At 41.2% G+C, this 17,959-nt stretch overlaps 1 long non-coding RNA gene across 1 annotated transcript in view; it reads right to left on the bottom strand.

The window, feature by feature from the left end:
• LOC116045755 overlaps positions 1-17,644 on the bottom strand; it is a 22,882-nt gene extending 5,238 nt beyond the window's left edge. The window contains exons 1-2 of the long non-coding RNA XR_004103998.2: positions 17,321-17,644; positions 1,849-1,863 (exon numbers count right to left, since the gene is read on the bottom strand). This is a non-coding gene — a long non-coding RNA (uncharacterized LOC116045755). The remainder of the gene's footprint in view (positions 1-1,848; positions 1,864-17,320) is intronic.
• Between the last annotated feature and the right edge of the window lie 315 nt (positions 17,645-17,959).

The raw sequence follows: 17,959 nt of genomic DNA, 5'->3' as shown, positions 1-17,959 counted from the left end.
ATAATCATAAAAAGCACAACACATCACAGTAAGTCATAGTAAAACACAAAAGCATAAAATACATAGGAATACAGTCAACAATGTTGTTAAACGCCTGACTAAAAAGATGTATCTTTAGCTGCTTTTTAAAAATGTCAGCAGAGGCAGCTATTCTTAAAACAAGCAAAGGCAAAGCATTCCACAGTCTAGGAGCAAATATTTCGAAAGCTCTGTCATCTTTAGTTGATGTTGACCTTTAACATCACATCCCGAGCAGCACCTTGGCACATGATGCTGTGAACTCCGGACATTGTCTGGAGCGTCAGGTCCAGACATCATCCAGGGTGGTCCTGGATGATGTCCAATCTGATGTTCCTGTCTTCCTGAAGGAGTATTAACCCAAATTCCTCAGCACAGACAGAATGTGTTTGTGTTTACTCCCTCCATGATCTTGGCAGGATAAGGCAGCACTGTGTTATCATACAGCTAGTTTGTCTCCCGTCATCTATGGAGGCACAGAGTTGAAGTGCTTCTCTGCCTTGAAAAGTTATGACGTTATGTTGGATACTAACTTGAATGAGATTGGGGTACACCTGTCTCAATAGCATGAGTTTGTAACATGGAAATTCCACCACACTCACTTCCTGGAAATACTCCATTTGATTCAGGCGAGGGATGGCACCTGGGTGGAGCGTACAGAAGGCAGGAAATAACGCTGTCATGTAGTCGGTTGGTAATTTGTTCAAAAACAACATGTTAAAGGGATATTTCCCCGTTGGAAAGATGAATATATCTTTAAATTGGGTCACTTATGTAGTAGAAATGTGAATTTTTTTTTTAGAAATTGGTGGCTTCTAGGCCGAGAAAAGCCAGAAAATGTGTTTTTGGCTCATGTGGATGAAAGACACCAAATCCCAGAATGCACTTGCTTCGCTGCTTTAGAGTCCACTCCCAAGCCACGTCTACCATTTACAGACAGACAGACAGACAGTGAGACAGTCAACTCAACTCAAGTGTGTTTTATTGTCATTTCAACCATATACACGAAATAATGTTTCACCATGGCTCAAGTGATGTTACACATTTAAAATATATAAAAAAACGACATACGAAACAGGCTACATTTAGTGCACACACATTATAGGCTCCATAAAGTTCAGCTAACGCATACTAGCATTAGCGCTTGGTGGGCTGTAAACACTGAGTATAAACACAGCTGTAAATTTGCGTGGAATGTAGAATGGTCGGCATTTAACAGTCACAAACTCCACCAGCAGTTAGCAGTTAGTTAGATACAAGTACCCCATTTCTGTACAAGTCCGTGTTAACACAGCCCACCTCCACTAGTCTTACCCGGCGACAGAGCAGCAGGCCTGGTAGCTGGATAGTCCGGTACACTGTTGTTCAGCCATGTTTCCACAACAACAAAAACACAGCAGTCTCTGAACTCGCGTTGGGAGTTTCGTTGAAGTTGGATGTTGTCCAGTTTGTTGTCTAATGAGCGGACACTTGCAAGCAGGATTTATGGGACAGGTGGCCCGGCTAGCATTAGCTTTCCACCTAGCTAGCTCATACTCCAGCACTTGTTCCGCGTTTCACCGCTGAGGATGTCCCCTTACCGGCTAGCGGCATCGAGCAACACCGCTGGCTGATGTCTATAATAAAGTGTCCTGCATATTCTCCAATCTGTACCAATGTATCCCGGTGGTACACATGTGCAGTAGTTTGAATGCACATAATTGTTGTAAAAGTTTTCTGCTGAAAAGACGGAGCCTGTTTAGCGAAGCTTCAAGATGGCTTACACTCGTTTTGCTTTGGCAAGCTTCGAGTAAAGACGACAGAACAACCCCCTATGGGCGGGTTGAAAACATGTGGAAGTAGCTCCTACTACTGGCTGTAGTCCATTGCCTCTGGGCAAAAAATCTTCCGATGACGCAAAAATTGTCGTTTTCCGTCATCAGAAGATTTTTTCCAGACCCACGATACAGAGATCTCTCGTCTCAGGGGGACATGAGGGAAGTGAAGCACGGTCATTCGAAAATACTACCGCGTTTCTACTGATACAAAGCTTAATGCTAAATCGGTGAAGTATCCCTTTAAGGAAAATTTCCGGAGCAGCGCAACTCATTTCACATACATGAAGAAGGTTTGGGAGAACACAGGGAGCATTTAATGAATTCCCAAATGAGGAGAATTTAGGATTACACAGTACAGGGTGGTGCGGTCCCAACTTCTGAAGTTCCTGTCTTCCTGAAGGTGTATTTGAACTCATGCTGGAGGCATTTCACAAAATTGTAGTACTCCTCTGCCTGGAAAGGTTATGAGGTTATGTTGGACACTGACCTGAATGAGACCTGGGGTACCACTGTCTCAACTTATATAGCATGAGTTCGTAAGTTGAAAATTCCACCACATAACTAAGACTCTTGCCTTTCTTTGAATTTGTCTGATGATTTTGGCGTCGGCCCTTATGGACAGAAGATCCCAGGAGCCCATACACATTTTCCTTAATAAACTCTATTATGAATGCTTGATATCTCTATTGTTGTTGTGTTCATTTGATGTTTCTCTTTAAAATCACAAACCAGTGATTGAAACATTTCAAACAGCAACAACAAGCTGCTGCCTGTTCACCTCCATATCAAGCGTCTCAAGATCAAAAATTACAAAAGCCTGTTTAGTCTTGGCTCCTCATGGTCTCTCGAGGGAGATTTATAAATCATTGTCCCAGAAACAGGTTGCAGGCAATGAAGCAGACCACGAAACAAACTCAAATAAAAAATAAAACATAGTTTGAAGTCACCACTGACTACTGCCTCCTCGCAGTAAATGGGTCATGCCTCAAAATTTCTTAAAGTTTCAAATTATTGCACAGCCTTGCCTTGTTGAACTCTCCCTTAATTTAAGTGATGGAGTGGTAGAGCTGTCTGGGCAAGTGAAAATAAGAAGTATTTGAAAAAAACATGCGTTCTCATTGCTCCTGTTGTTCTGTGGGATTAACTTTCTTTCCTGGTGTTTCCTCTATCTCACTTTATTTCCTTTTCTTTTTCATCCATGCTAGCGGCATGTCTCTGGTTGGTTGATCTACCAGTGGGGTCCGGACTGGAATCTCTCAACAACAACTGGATGGGTTGCCCATGACATTTTGTACAAATCTTTATGGTTGGCAGAGGATCCATAGTACACATTTTGGTGATCCCTTGACTTTCCTCTAGCTCTACCACGAGGTACACATCTGTGTATCAGAGTGAAATATCTTGCCAAATAAAACTTAGTTGTAGTATAGATATATATGGTCCCAGAGTATAAATTCTAATTACTTTAGTAATCCTCTTACTTTTCATCTACAGCCACCATGGGGTTAACATTTATGTTTTTATTGAAACATTTCAATAACAATTGGATGGAGCGTTGTGAAAAAAACAGTCATGGTCCCCAGAGGTTGAACAGTGATACCTCTGACCCCCTGACCTTCTACATAGCACCCTCATCAGGTAGAAATTGCAGTCTCCATTACTTTGGTTTATGACCAAATACTTGCAAAACTACTCACCTTCCCATCAGCCTCAGCAGTACATTGTATTTACTGCCACTTAGCGAATGTTAGCATTCTAATACGCTAAACTAAGATGGTGAACATAATAAAAAATAAGGGTTGGAAGAAACATATTACATTTACTCTCATTACTGGAACACAGTTTATTTGTGTAATACAAGGTAATTGTACTTTTTTTTTTAAAGTTTTTATCACAATTATCGTACTTTGCAACTATCAAGTCACATCCGTTAAAACAAAAGTTACATAATTCAGTCCTGATAAACTTTGTGAGAATGGAACAGAAGAAAGGAGATCCAGCAGCTGCTGCTGGTGTGTCTGCTGCCGCAGGAGGGCAGAGCTCCAGAGAGTTGAGACTGCACTCAGCTGACACTCTGAAGAGATAAGTAACATTATTGTAAATATTCACTAGCCCAGTGTCAGGGGTTGGGAGGGGTCCATAACTGCAGCCCCATCTGGGCCCGTAGGCGTGTGCGCTACGTGGTGTGTAAAAGTGTGTAGTCTCTAATTCTGCGTTCATATTTGTGTGTGTGGCTGCAGTCACTGTGGTGTTGATTTTGTTTAGCTCCATGTCACCCTGCTGATAGTTTATTCTGCTGTTGATTTTATAAGAAGTGTCACTTTATTTTTGAACGTATGTCGCTTTATATTGCATGTTGTACATGCCGTGGTGTCCATAGCTCTTTTTTATTTATTGCTGGTCATTGTTTTTTAGAGTTTTGTCCCTTTTCTGGGTAATTCTAGTGAGGCTACACTGAGAAAGGCGGTTGTATATTTATAATTAATAATGAGTTGTATGAAAGGGCTGGAAAGTGCCCGTCTATGGAAGTGGAATATAATGGAATGTTGTTCCACTTCCACTTCTTTAATTCAACAGTGGTATCATATATCATCCCCCACCTTCCCCTTTCCCTTTTAACAATGTAAGACAGCTACGTTTACTCAGAGTACATTTTAACCTCTCTCCCTACATTTTCTGTTATTTATGTACTTTTACTTGAGTACAATATTTGGGTACATTTTCCCCCTGGGAGTGGTGATGGCGCAGTGGATATGACACATCCCTTTGGTGTGGGAGACCTGGGTTCGATTCCCACTGCGATACATCAACAAATGTGTCCCTGAGCAAGACACTAAACCCTAGTTGCTCCAGAGGCGTGCGACCTCAGATATATATATAGCAATTGTAAGTCGCTTTGGATAAAAGCCTCAGCTAAATGACATGTAATGTAAACACTACATCTCCTAAACATCAACATAAAGCATTGACACTAAGCATGCTGATGATGACATTTGGCTCAAAGCACTGCTGTGTCAGCTTCACAGAGATGCTAACAAGGCTCTGGGCTCATAGTCTTGATTTTTATCAGCCTTACTTGTTTTAAACTTTACAGAGGCTCAGTCCTCGCCGCAGCGGCCGTGGGTTCAATTCCGACCTGCAGCCGTTTGCTGCATGTCATTCCCCCTCTCTCTCCCCTTTCATGCCTAAAACTGTAAAAAAAAAAAGTAGAACAAGCAGGATGGGAAAAGAGCAACAAATAAGCAGTTTCTCCTTGGACTAATGTCTTCGATGTCAGTGAGTTGGCTCCTGCAGCTGCTATGGCTTTTGTTGTGCTTTCTTTGACTATTCCTACACACTGTTTAATGTATTCATTTTTGACGTGTGAATTTGTTCTACCAAAGTGAGCAGCTTTGCAATATGACCCGGTCAAAGTTCATCGCCAGGTCAGCAGCCAGCACTCTTAACAGTCTAACTGCTACCGGTGTCCGCCCTCCTCCTGCTGTTTTTCCATTGCTCCCTTGCCTCAGCAACAACAACACCATCAACATAATATACACGCAACATCTGAACTATCAAATATTCATACAATATTACTGTACGTAGGGCTGCCTAAAGCCAACAAGACCATACATCTTCGTCGGAAACGTTCACCGCTTTGTCATTTTTACTATGCACTACAATGGCTGGGGTATAAGGTAACATTGCAGCTTATTGTCCATATGTGGTTTGACTAGCTGTAAATCCTCTGTAGAGAATATGCAAGAGCATCCAGTATGCACGTTATGGGAATATTAAAGTAAAAGGATAAAACAGGGAAAATAGGCAGCGAGGTGCGGCGAGGAGAGGAGAGGACAGTGAGTTTATGACTCCCGCTTTAATGGCACCACATTATTCAGAAGTCCTCCAGGACAAATCCAGCTGTTCACTCATAGCCCCTTGCTTGCATTCACTGTTATTTCCCCTCTCTCTTTTCCCTTTGCTCTCATTCTTCTTGTCTATTGCCCTGACGCACCTTCTTGATATCTCTCTATGTTTTTAAAAGCTGCTCCACCTCACTCTCTCTAAATTTCTATCTCTCCCTTTATACAGTATCTCTTTTCCGCCCTCCCTCTTTATCTCTTCCCCTCTCTCCCTCCCTCCCTCCCTCCCTCCTGCTCTGTCTTTCCCTTAATCCCATCCACAGTAGTTGAGTGACAAACCTAATTGGAGTGCAGAGAGGGTCCAGTGGGAAACCAGACATGAAGCAAAAGAGACACTCGCTTCTGTAAAGAAACATGCAACACAGGGAGCCAGAGACAGTGATGGCCAGTCAAATAAACTAGTTGGAGAGAGACAATCAAAACGGATTGAAAGCGTGATGTGTGTGTCTGTGTGTCTGTGTGTATGTGTTTGTGTGTGTGAGAGAGAGTCTGCAAGTGTGTGATACCTTGTTTAGAGCTGAAATGTCAGGTTCCTGGAGGAAACTCTGTCCCCGTGGAAGCCATCGATCATCCTGGTTTCACATTTGTTGTTAATAAGTTGTCTTAGATTGCTTAGTTCTGCGTGAAATACAACACTAGTGACTTTCTAACAACTGTTGCTGCAGTGTAGCAGAGTACAGGCTTTATCTGTGCTGCCTGCGTATCCTTCCTTTCTTTCAAAGGTCGGCGTGAAATGCTGTTGAAATTGCAGACTGATTGGAGAAATCTGTCAGAATATTGCATTTTGTGGGAAAAACATTCAGGTTTAGATGCACCAGCTGCCAAAACGTCTTGGGCAAAATAGCTCAGTGTAACTAGAGCTGTTTTGTTCAAGTGTAATATATTATGTGTCAAAAAGATTTAAATCTTTTGACTGTTACAGCTAAAAAATACAGCCCAGTATCCCGAGTAATTCATATTGGAAGATTCTGCACATCACAATTTACATCCAATGCCAGCGTTCAGTGGCAATTCAGGAAGTAGCATGTCTTTTATGTGGCGAGGCAGAAAATAAAGGTGTAGAGGTCGAGGGTGGTGGATGGTAGGGATTCATATTTTTCCCACAAAGGAAACATTTTCTGTCACAGAAGCAGACACACTCTATCTTGGGAATCATGGTACATTGTCTTGGTTTTAATGTATAACTTCATCCTACAGTCAAAATGCATTGGTCATATTTCAATCAACACTTAATGCAACAAGGAAAAATATGTATTATATATTATATATATATTATTTTATGGTATTAATAATTAGTAAGGCAAAGGAAAGCCATTTATATTAATCCACGTTAGAATAAACATAGCATAAACTTTGCATGAAGCTTAAACTTTGCTATTGCTGCGAGGAATATGAAATGCAAAGTTTATTGCCTATAATCTGTCTGCTGAGAATAGCCTCCTGGAAGTAATATTTGTCAATGTTTCACTGTATACACAAAAGAAATTAGTTAAAGCAAGTCATTTGACATTTTCAAAGTCCATTAAACTGAGACGGATTCCATATTCTGTTAGCGTTCAGAGGCTGCTGGTGCGAGGCACTCTTTGCATCTTCATTGTTCCATCTGTTGAAGGATTTCCACGCAAAGCTGGTGGCACACATTGTTTTGTGTTAGCCTTACTTTGATAGTAGATGAATTTGGTGGGCCAAAAGGAAGTTACCATTGGGCTGCTGAGTTTTGCATCCCTGCTGACTCCGAGAATTGCATCCACGTGAGAGGACATAAATGACTTCTGTAGTGATACGTATATTTTGTAAGTATCAGCCTATTTTGGTTTCACGCCTAGAACATAAATAGTTTTTCTGTTTTTCTTTGGAAATGGTAAAGTTGTTTGGAAGTGTATTCCCAGGAATTCCGTTTCCCTGGATTAAACCCTAGTGGATGGGTATGCAGTCCATGCGTCAGATCAGAGTTTGCATCTTGTCACAGAAAGCAATTAATGTCTGCTTTTTTAGTTGCCAAAATGTTTAAAAAAAAACACTGTCATTAAATATATTTTAGGGTTTTACAGAATTGTTTAATGTCTTCAAAAATAACATGAAGTACATCATAGATTGCATGCCAGGCGTAGCAGGTAAAAACTGCGTTCTCAGATATTGTGTTTTAGCGACACATCTGTGTTTTTGAACCAAAGTAAGAGTAGAGTGGCATTCATGAACTATATCTGATGCCAAAGCTTCCCACCGACATATAAACTACCCCAACCCTGGGGTTGTTCTCAGCCGGAGGAGAAACACTGGTTGCTACAGTCCAGGCGCTGGGATCCTCCATAACTGACATGGACAGGGACCCGTTCTGTTTATACCACATCGGTTGTCTGTGTGAACAGACTCTTTTTTTTACACCAGCAGTAGAGGTTGAAATAACAGATCGCTTGGTTGACTCATAATTGATTGTTACCTTTACAGTTTCCATGCTCCGAGTCGTAGTTGGGAGCGAGCGGGTCTCAAACTAATAACTTGGCTCATGGCAGGTAACTTGCATCTAGTGGTCCGGGTTACCAGAGCCGAAGCACAAAACAGTGAGGCGTCGTTTGGTTGCAGCAATGAACTCGGACTTTATTACTCACAGTGGTACACATTCACGGGCATAAAAGGCACTTTGCTTGCTAGCATTCGGCTGGAGCGTGGACTGCGTTACTACTACATTCGCACCATAGACTCAGACTGATTCCCACGCTATACTTTGTTTTTACTACCCAGATCACACCTGTCCCACTACGTCACACATACGCATTTTTCCAACAAGCCGCCAGGGGGAGGCGGAGATTGCAACATGATTCAGTTCAGTTAAAAAATTATTGGAAACTGATTGTTTAGATCTTTTTTTTTTCTAAGGTAAACCATCATGTCACTGTTGAAATGAGCTTTAGTATGTACAGCAGTAAGTGAACACATCGCTGTTCATAATACCACGACACTCACTTCTGTTGCTAAGTGTTTAAGGTCCAGTGTGTAACGTGTTTAGTTGTTCATTATCAAAATCTGTGTTGCCCGTTCACAAACTTGTCCTTTTTAATGAATATTTACCACCACCATCAATTCCAAGTATTCCTATTGGCTTGAAATTTTACATTTGCATTTGCATGAACTGGGGTAGACGCTCCATATTCATGCTCCATCTTGAAATACGTTAGCCAGTAAGGGACATACAGGACATACTGCTCCGCCTTTCACGTTTTCGCTGTCACATGATAAACTCACAGGTGCTGCTAATACTGTGGGTATCGTAGATTCCCGGCCCCGGCAAGTTTGAAGAAGGAAACATGGAGGACCACACGTATTCAAAATCCAAATTTCAGGAACAGGAGTCTTCTTCTTCGCCCAGAAAAAGAAAAAGGATATTGAAAAGAGCAAGAGACCGGCTTTTTGAAGCGTGAAGGCTGCCGTAGCTGTAATACGTACTTTGTACTGCGTGGCGTGAGAGAGTTGATTGCGATATATGACCTCAACGCTAGATGGGAGAAATTCCCACACATTGGACTTTTAAGCTCACTAGAAACATGCCATTACTGTGACTGGTTTAGCTGACAATCTTCTGATTTGCTCAGTATAGCCTGTATAGTTTGAAGATTCTGTGGTACAGATGTGTTTGTACATGTACTAGATACTTCCAATGTGAAGGTGGTGCGTGCGTTCAGAACTGTACACACTCCAAAGCCATTTATGCCACACAGACCCTTGCGAGTATGCAGAAAGTATAACTTTTCAGATTTAGTCGCCCTGATTGGTGGCAGACAGCAGTGCAATACTAATTGGCCAGTAACTGTCTCCTCTCCATCATTTTTTAGCTTCCAGACACAATTCGTCATTAATTTTATTACGAGGCGAGGAGTCTGTGACACCAGTAATTCAAACACTATTTATGAAATGTTATTCACACATAACATTCTGAATCGAATAAATAAGCTCATAATGAAAAGCTGATTTATTTGGTTCTTCTCTGATATTCTTTTCTGTATTACAGTGTTTTTGTTTGAGTAGAACAGTTCTGAAACCTGCGACACCAGACACATTCTAGCTCGGCACAATCTTTAGAGTTTCTCACAATATGTCTGAATGCGAGGGGCTTTAGATTCTTGACAGACAAGCAATGACAACCATTCGTAACAGTGGTTATGAAAAGCTTGAATTGCCCCTGTCAAGGCAAAGATTAGAAGACTTGCATGGGATCATTTACAGTCATTGGCACACAGTGTTTAAGGGAGCACCTCAGGCCTTAGCTGTGGTGAGACCATCAAAGATGGTGTCACAGAGAGATATGAAAGAGGTCCCTTTGCCTTTATAAAACTCAGAAACACATCACCTCCTACAAATGCAAATACAAACAACCCCCCAAAGCAAGAAAGCAAAATCAATGCTAGATGACTGATTAAACCTTAACTAAAGACCCATCAAACAAGACCAATATATTCTGACAACGCTCTACACTCAGACTGCCTGAAAACAGAGGAGTCTGTGCGTCAGTGGGATTTAAACCAGCTAAAGTCATTGAAAGATAAATGAAAAGAGCCATCGAAAGATGTTTAATGAAATAATTAGCTGTCAAAAAGGCAGGCTGTGGAGCTGGCAAGAAATCCATCACAAGGAAGGGTAAAATCCCCCGGTTTATGTTATAATCCAAGCTTTCAGGGGCCTGGTTGATATGGGCCACTTTTTTCTTTGACTGCATTTTGGCTGGATTAATTGACAGGCTTGTCACAGGAGTGAAAGCTGTTTGGTGCAGCTAGAAAGTCAGGACCTAACAGGGAAAAGCTCTGGCTTAAAGAAATGTCCTGCAGCACAGCCAATATTGGTGCCACAAATCAAATCCTGTGTGTGTGTGTGTGTGTGTATTAGCCCAGGCTGTGTCTGATTCTGTGTATTTATGTGTTTACAACATTTTGGTTAGCTTTTATGTAAAGTGTAGCAACCCGTTCTCATTCCTAAGTCGTCAAATAGGGAAGCTTGGCTCTCATCGTCAGATAGCAAGGCAAAAATCACCCTTTAGTGTCTGGACCGCAGTGCTGTAAGATGGCGTAATATTGAGTAGTAGTAGTAGCGAGTAGTACGAAAGACCATAAATCCGCGCAAGGAGGTTGGTTGTGGTGGTAGAGGGGTCCTTTTCTTGTCCCTCATGTCACTCAATCATAACATTTTTTAACCCCATCCGCGGTCTTTCCCTTAACCTAACTGTCCCGTTCCTGTTCCACATGTCCGTTAAATGTACATTTTTATATGACGCAAAATCGGACCGACCCAGAGCGACAAACAGTGACGCCAAGAATCCCGACGCTAAAGGAGATTTTTACATCAGAAACAAACGCCAAAAGCACTTCACCAAGCGTGGCTTTTTGTCGCGCTGGGAGTGAGAATGCGTTGAGTGTCGCACATCTGAGAACATAGTGTTGGATTTGAAGATTTAATACTATTAGCGTCCCAATCTTAGTTCCCAAATGTTTCCAAACTTCAACTGTCAATCATTGTCTGTCCAGTTGCCTGTCCTAGTAAATGCTACCTGCCCATCTGAAGACTCACATGTTCTGCTCTGCAACATAATGTCCTGCCTTGAACCTGGTCTCATCTCTCTGGGTTTTTTTTTTAGCGTGAGTGGTAAATTCAAAGCCCAGGAAAACCTTCTTTAGCCTTTTGAAGTTCCCAGACCTGTTTGCGTGAAATCAATCACAGGCAGTGCTGTCCTGCACCACTGCTGCCGCTAAGGCCTCCTTCCAATTCCATCAGTGAATGATTGGTGCCTCTCGGTTCTTAAGTAAGATTCTGCTCTCTGATTACACTTCCCCTAGTTGAGGGATTGTTAATGGAACATAAAAATAACTGACCCTGAAACTGTGGATGGTAGGGTGCATTATTTAACTACTCCTACCATGGCCTCCAGGGAGAGCAGGAAGGAGGGGGAGAGACAGTAAGAGAGGGAGTAACAACTAAACAGAGGAAAGAAGGCAAAAGAGTGCATACGTGACAGTCTTATCGAGACATTTTGCAGCTGTATAGTGAAACTTTGCTTACCCATTGCAAGAGACAAACACTATTTTGCAGCTGCATGCAATGTCCTTGTCTGAAATTCCCAGCCTCCTCCTGCTGGGTTATAGTAATTCTTTAAGGGTCACACATCCTGATGTTGTTGTAATTGGTCTCCTGTGTGTAGATGGAGTGCCTCAAGGCTCTGGATCTCTGTGTCTGCATGTGTTACTGTACAAACAGGTGCGGTGGGAGCAGAAGAAGAGGTGCAAAAAGACAAAAACAAAACAACAATGCCTGGACTGAACGAGTTCAAAGAGAACCATTCCCACCGTTGATGTACAAGCTATTTCACGTCTGTTTCATGAATTATTAACGGCAAAGTGCTTTTGTGTTCCATATTAAAAAAAAAATTACAATGGAGACAAATGTGGAAAACTGGGGGAAAGATGGTCTCTGTGTAAGAGTCTCTCTTTCATCATCAACAACAACAACACAATCTGTCAGTTAGTCCGTTTACATGCACACTATTGTCCCTGTTAAGTCCTAGTATTAAGTTTGTAGTATGCTACAGGACATAACATACCTGGGATTTTCACATTTTCTGTATTTCACATATAGAGTGTCTTTGACTCCTCAACATCTCGGACAGTCCCATTTCATTTTCATCATGACTTTGTGTAGCCTACTTACCTGCAGGTATTATCAGTATCACTTATTGGTGTCAACGTTTTTAGGATGGCCAGGACATAAAATGGTGTAGATATTTAAATACAGCAGAGGGGCTCTGCACCACAGCTTGTTTTCTGTGTGCAAACCGTGTTTTATGTGTGCAATAACAATGTGAAAAATCTCAGGTGCAATACTATCTAAATTCACAAGTAGATTTTATACATGGTACATGTGCTTCTGCTGTGTGCATCCTGTTTTCTCTCTCTCTCTCTGTCCCTCATTACACCCTCCTCCCTCTGCCTGTTGCAAACCTGATAGTACGTGTCCATATACGCGTTATTTTGATGGTTGGGATCGCCCCGCTTCCCAGCATTGCACGCTAGTGGACTTGCCACCAGTTTCTCCACTGACAAGCAAAGAAAACAGACTACACCCTCCTACAACCACGATGGCTGCAGCTGATTTGACAAACGCGAGTGGCGGCTCGTTTGGAATATGATCGCTTATTTTACGAAAATAGTTCACCGAAACGTGTTTCTGAAAACATTTTATAGGCCATGCAGCTGCTGAATCTGTCTTTATTTCAGGTCGACAAAGGTCAGTTTAAAAGATTTTCGTCAGATTATGAGAGTAGTTGAGCCAAGCCGTCCGCTCCTCATTTGCATAAAATTGGCTGGATTCAACTTTATGTAAATGAGGAGCGGGCGACTTGACGCCCCTGCTTCTCCAAAGTCCCCGCGACGCTACCAGAATGCATTGCACCGCTGCTCCCATAGAATGGGAAGCGTTGAAATGACGCTGATGTTCAAAATAAATCCTTGATTGGCCCAAATCTTGATGTTGTGGATCGCGTAGGGATTTTTTGTTGTTGTGTGGATCATATTATACATGTATGATACTTGAATGAAACATAAGTACGCAGGTTGCTCAAATTCCGGTGCACATGTGTTGTATCAGTGTGATGGGCTAACATAATACGTTTTACCTCCTGAGCCACAGTTACCCTTATATGATATATGATATGAATATATATATATATATTCGATAAACGATAAAAAAAAAATCAATTTTATATATATTTTTCTATATCGTATCAATCGCAATGTTAAAAACGCAGCAGCCGAATGGCGTTAGTGCATTTACGTCATTTGGACGACGCTTTACATCCTGATCCGTGCACGTTATGTTCAACAGTTCTTAATAAAATGAGGAAATCCTCTGCTTTAAAGAGCATTACAAAGTTGAAAAATATCCCTTTTAAAGTACATTTAGAACAGATAAAAAATGTGTGATTAATTTGCGATTAATCGCGAGGTAACTATGGACAATCATGCCAATAATCACGACAAAATATTTAATCAACTGACAGCCCTACTATTTATTCATTGATCAATGTGTGATGTGACATATATCGTTATCCAGATATGAAATGACCTATATCGAGATATTGGCCATATTGCCTAGCCCTAGGTTCAATTAATGCTATGACCGCAAGCATCAGCCCACAGTGTCCACCGCATCAGGTGCATGTATAATGAAGTGCAGTGTGTTTATTTAACAATGAAATGTTTCCATTGCATATCAATGTGGACTTTTGGTGCAACTCCAGCTGTTGCCCCCCGAGTTTGCCTATGCATACAAATGGCCTTGCTTGCAACAAAATCAAGAAATATGAAGAAAGTTATGATGATGAGTAAGGATGGGTGAAAAAAATATTCACTCATATCACATCTCTGCGTTGAATCCCATGTGCATGCACACATGAACATGCATACACACATTTAGTTATTACCATTCAGAGTAGGAGTGTGTTGGCCATGATAAAGGACATCAGGTATCCAGCAGTTTTACAAAAGTCTAAGGATCCTTGGATTGTAACAGCTTGGCGCTCTCTATGGACTGTTTGGATTTTGCTCGAAAGGGAAACCTTGAGCTCGGGGTCTGGTCCTCTCAAACACACACTCACAAACTCATTGTTATGCATACAAGCCGACGCGTCCACAAACGCACACAAACATGCACACACTTGTCCACCAGGCAGTCTCATTCACACTCTGGACTTTTCTGTATTCTGAGCACAGGCAACCTTGCTCCTTTTGCTTTCACTCTCTCGCTTGTCATCAGGGGGATTCAATTTTTTTGTCTCTCCACGGGTTGTGGATTTCTCTGTGTCCAACTGTCCATCTGTCTCTTAACTTATCTTGGCTTCTGCATGTATTTTGCTCTGTTTCTCGCAGCCTGGCGTTCTCTCTATCACTGTGTGCCATCTAGCTTCCTCTAAATGTAGTGGACTGTGGACTTTAGAGGTATATTCAGTTCAAATAGAAATGGCTCTAATGTTTGTTTCTCTTAGTCTCTCTCCCTTTTCTTTCTCCCTTCATATTTGTCTTCACCTGAGCATAAAGTCATATCAGCTATCGATTGAACTTCAGACATCAATATGACACATGAAGACACACACAGTCATTTATTTATGTGTAATAAATTCAGAGCAACATTCTGGTGCAGTGAAAAAAAGAGGAATAGTTTGAGCTGTGATAAATGGCTTGATGGCACAAGAGAAGAATCTATCTTTCTGTCTCACACTTGTTTATTTTTGTTATAAGTGAATAATTTCACAAGTTATATCTCAATAATTAAAATAGAAGACTCCAAATCGACTTTTGCTTAGCATCATCATCTTTAAAATAAACTATTGTTTCAGTTTCTGTAGACTTTTGCCAGAGTATTACTAACACTGATGAACAAGATTTTGATTTTAATGCCCCATCTTTTTGCTCTGCACAGGTGCTGGTCAATGATTTACTAGAGGGGGACAATTGCACATTGAATGAAAACACCAAGGAAACCAGGTTCACATTAACATTCAGAGGACATTTCTAATGCACTTACAAGAGTTTGGTGAGTAAAGGTCCTTCTTTTAGCAGGCTACATTTTAACAATAGATGTGCTGATGATTTTGCTTTTAAAAATTTAAACCAGGCAGAATCGGTGAGGTCAGTGGCCCGGAAAAATATCATGCTTTTACAGCAAGCCTTTCATCTCAGATCTTAGAGTGATCTCAAGTATTATACTTAGGGAAGACACTTAGTCGAAATACAGGCTCTCAGATTATAAAAAAACTCCCCAAAAAACACAATCTGTCATACGTAATGTGCACATTTATACATCTGAGAGAATGGAGATACAGTACTTCCACTGAATTAAACGTTTCAGTTTTTATGGTCCTTTGCTTCCATATACAACCATAGAATTACACTAGACCTAATTTAGTCTTTATCTGGCATATTGCCCAGGTGTTTGTATCACTGACTTTTATGAGGAAAGACCGAAGAAGGAAACAACCACCAGTACAGAGACATAATGACTTTGGTTTGCATTATTTACAAGCAGAAATCGTCCTGCCATTGTGCTCCTCAATTTATAGGGTAAAACTGTCTTTTTGATGTAGAGAACGTATAAATTATTACACATTATACACATTATTCAGCCTTATTATAATGCTGTGCACCTCCAAATGCGTTTCTCTTTGCATGCTGGAGCTACTCCACACATTATTGATGATTGGCTTTGTGCTGATGATAGGCATGATCCTCCTCAGTGACTTAATTATCACTTAAATACAACATACATCAACAGATTGCCCTTCTTGTAGCTAATTGACATCAAACTCGAAATTCATAGCACCTCTCTTGCCAGTCTTGCACCATTTGGCATTGGTACAGTGGGGTGCTAAAAATACATCCACATACCTAAACAACATTGCCATTGGAGAACATGCAGAGAAGTGAAAAGCTTGAATGACCTGCCATGCCTAGTTCAGGTTGCTAAGCTATGATTGGACAATTGCTTTTTGGGAGAGTGGTTTAGCAAACGGTCAATTATGTGATTTGGTAATGGTAAATAGACTTGCATTTAATGGCGACTAGTCTTCCGCCCACTCAAAGCAAATTCACCCCTTTCACAAACACATTCATACACTGATGGCAGAGGCTGCCATGCAAGGTGCCAATCTACTCATCTAATCTAATCATTTACTGAATGTAATTTCGGGTTCAGTATCTTTCCCAAGGAGACTTCAATATGCAGACTGGCGGACCAGGAGATCGAACTGACAATTTTTATGATTAGTGGATGACCCACTCTACCTGCTGAGCCACAGTTGCCCCTTATATGATTGGACAATATATATCATGAAAAAAAATCTTTTATATATTTTTTTCTATATTGTACTATCGCAATGTCAGATAAAAAAAAACAGTGGCCGAATGGCGTTACCGCAATATTCACGTCATTTGAGCCAAGCTTTACCGTGGGGTTAATTAATGAAGACTTGGGCCTCGGGCCGCCATAGTTTGGTAACAGGGCTGCCAACTTTTCAAAAAACCTTGGAGTGAGATTTGGTGGGATCAACCAAAATTTTGCAGCGTACAAAGCAATTTTTTTGGGCTCATTCAGCATCATTACCATACAGCAAAAAAATGTACCAGGTAAATCAGGAAGCGATGCAGTAACGTTGTGGATTGCTAGCAGAAACAAACCATAAGCAGAAATGGATAAAGAAGGTCTTTTGAATGGCAAGTTCAGTTTTAAAGCCCTTCCACATGGCTCTCTCAACAAGACTAAAGTTGTTTGCATATACTGTCGACATTGCCATTGGAGACTTCCAGCGATAGGTGCACGTTGTGTAATGGTCGAGGTTTTAAACACTTAGTTAATGTTGTGAATGTTTGTTATGTAAATTAGGTATGTTACGTTAGTTAAGTCAAGTTCTGTGTGAAAGTCTTGTTTTTTGGACCCATCCATCCACCCAACACCAACGCACTCTTTATATTACTTGATCTGGCTACCTCCTTTGCTCGTCATAATTACTACGCCCACTAGAGGCCGCTACTTAGGGGGAGGTCGCAGCACCATTTATATAGAGAGTTTGGCCAACTAGGGAATCGAATGTTCTGAGCTATCCCGTTATGCGATTGGTTCCGAGGTGGTCACATGTTTCATGGACTCCATGTTGGATACCAACATTCATCTGATTCCCATTGACAGTGCAGGGAACAGTGGAAAAATGTAATAAATTATTTAAAAAATGGCATAAATCACGAAAGAAATGCCCAACTGTTGCACATTTGGCTGCACTGAAAGACAGGGAAGCGGCAAAATATTTCACAAGTTCCCCTGTGAACCAAAAAGGCGAAAAGTATGGGAGCTGAAGGTGAAAAGAGCTAACTGGAGAGCAAGTGACTATTCATTGTGTGAGGGAAATGTAAATTTCTCTCTTTGACTTATAACAAATTACATAGGACAAATATAGTAATACCATCATTAATGTGTACCATGCTGTCAAAAAAGTTCTAGCACTGCTTTAGAAATGAATGAAGTTTGAAGTTAGCCATGCCATATGCTAGCATTAGCTTTTTCGCTAGCACTCCATATACCTAAATGCTTGTGATCTTGCCATAGTCATATGGCTTTTGGTCTCAACCGAGTCCAGGTGTCTTTATTATGTTCATAATAATATTGGAGGGAAAGTGAAACACAGCTTGGACGGGG

The sequence above is a fragment of the Sander lucioperca genome, chromosome 4 (assembly GCF_008315115.2).
Source record: "Sander lucioperca isolate FBNREF2018 chromosome 4, SLUC_FBN_1.2, whole genome shotgun sequence".
NCBI classification, from domain to species: Eukaryota; Metazoa; Chordata; class Actinopteri; order Perciformes; family Percidae; genus Sander; species Sander lucioperca.
The sequence above is the reverse complement of the archived record's forward strand: the minus strand, read 5'-3'. Positions and strand labels throughout refer to the sequence as shown.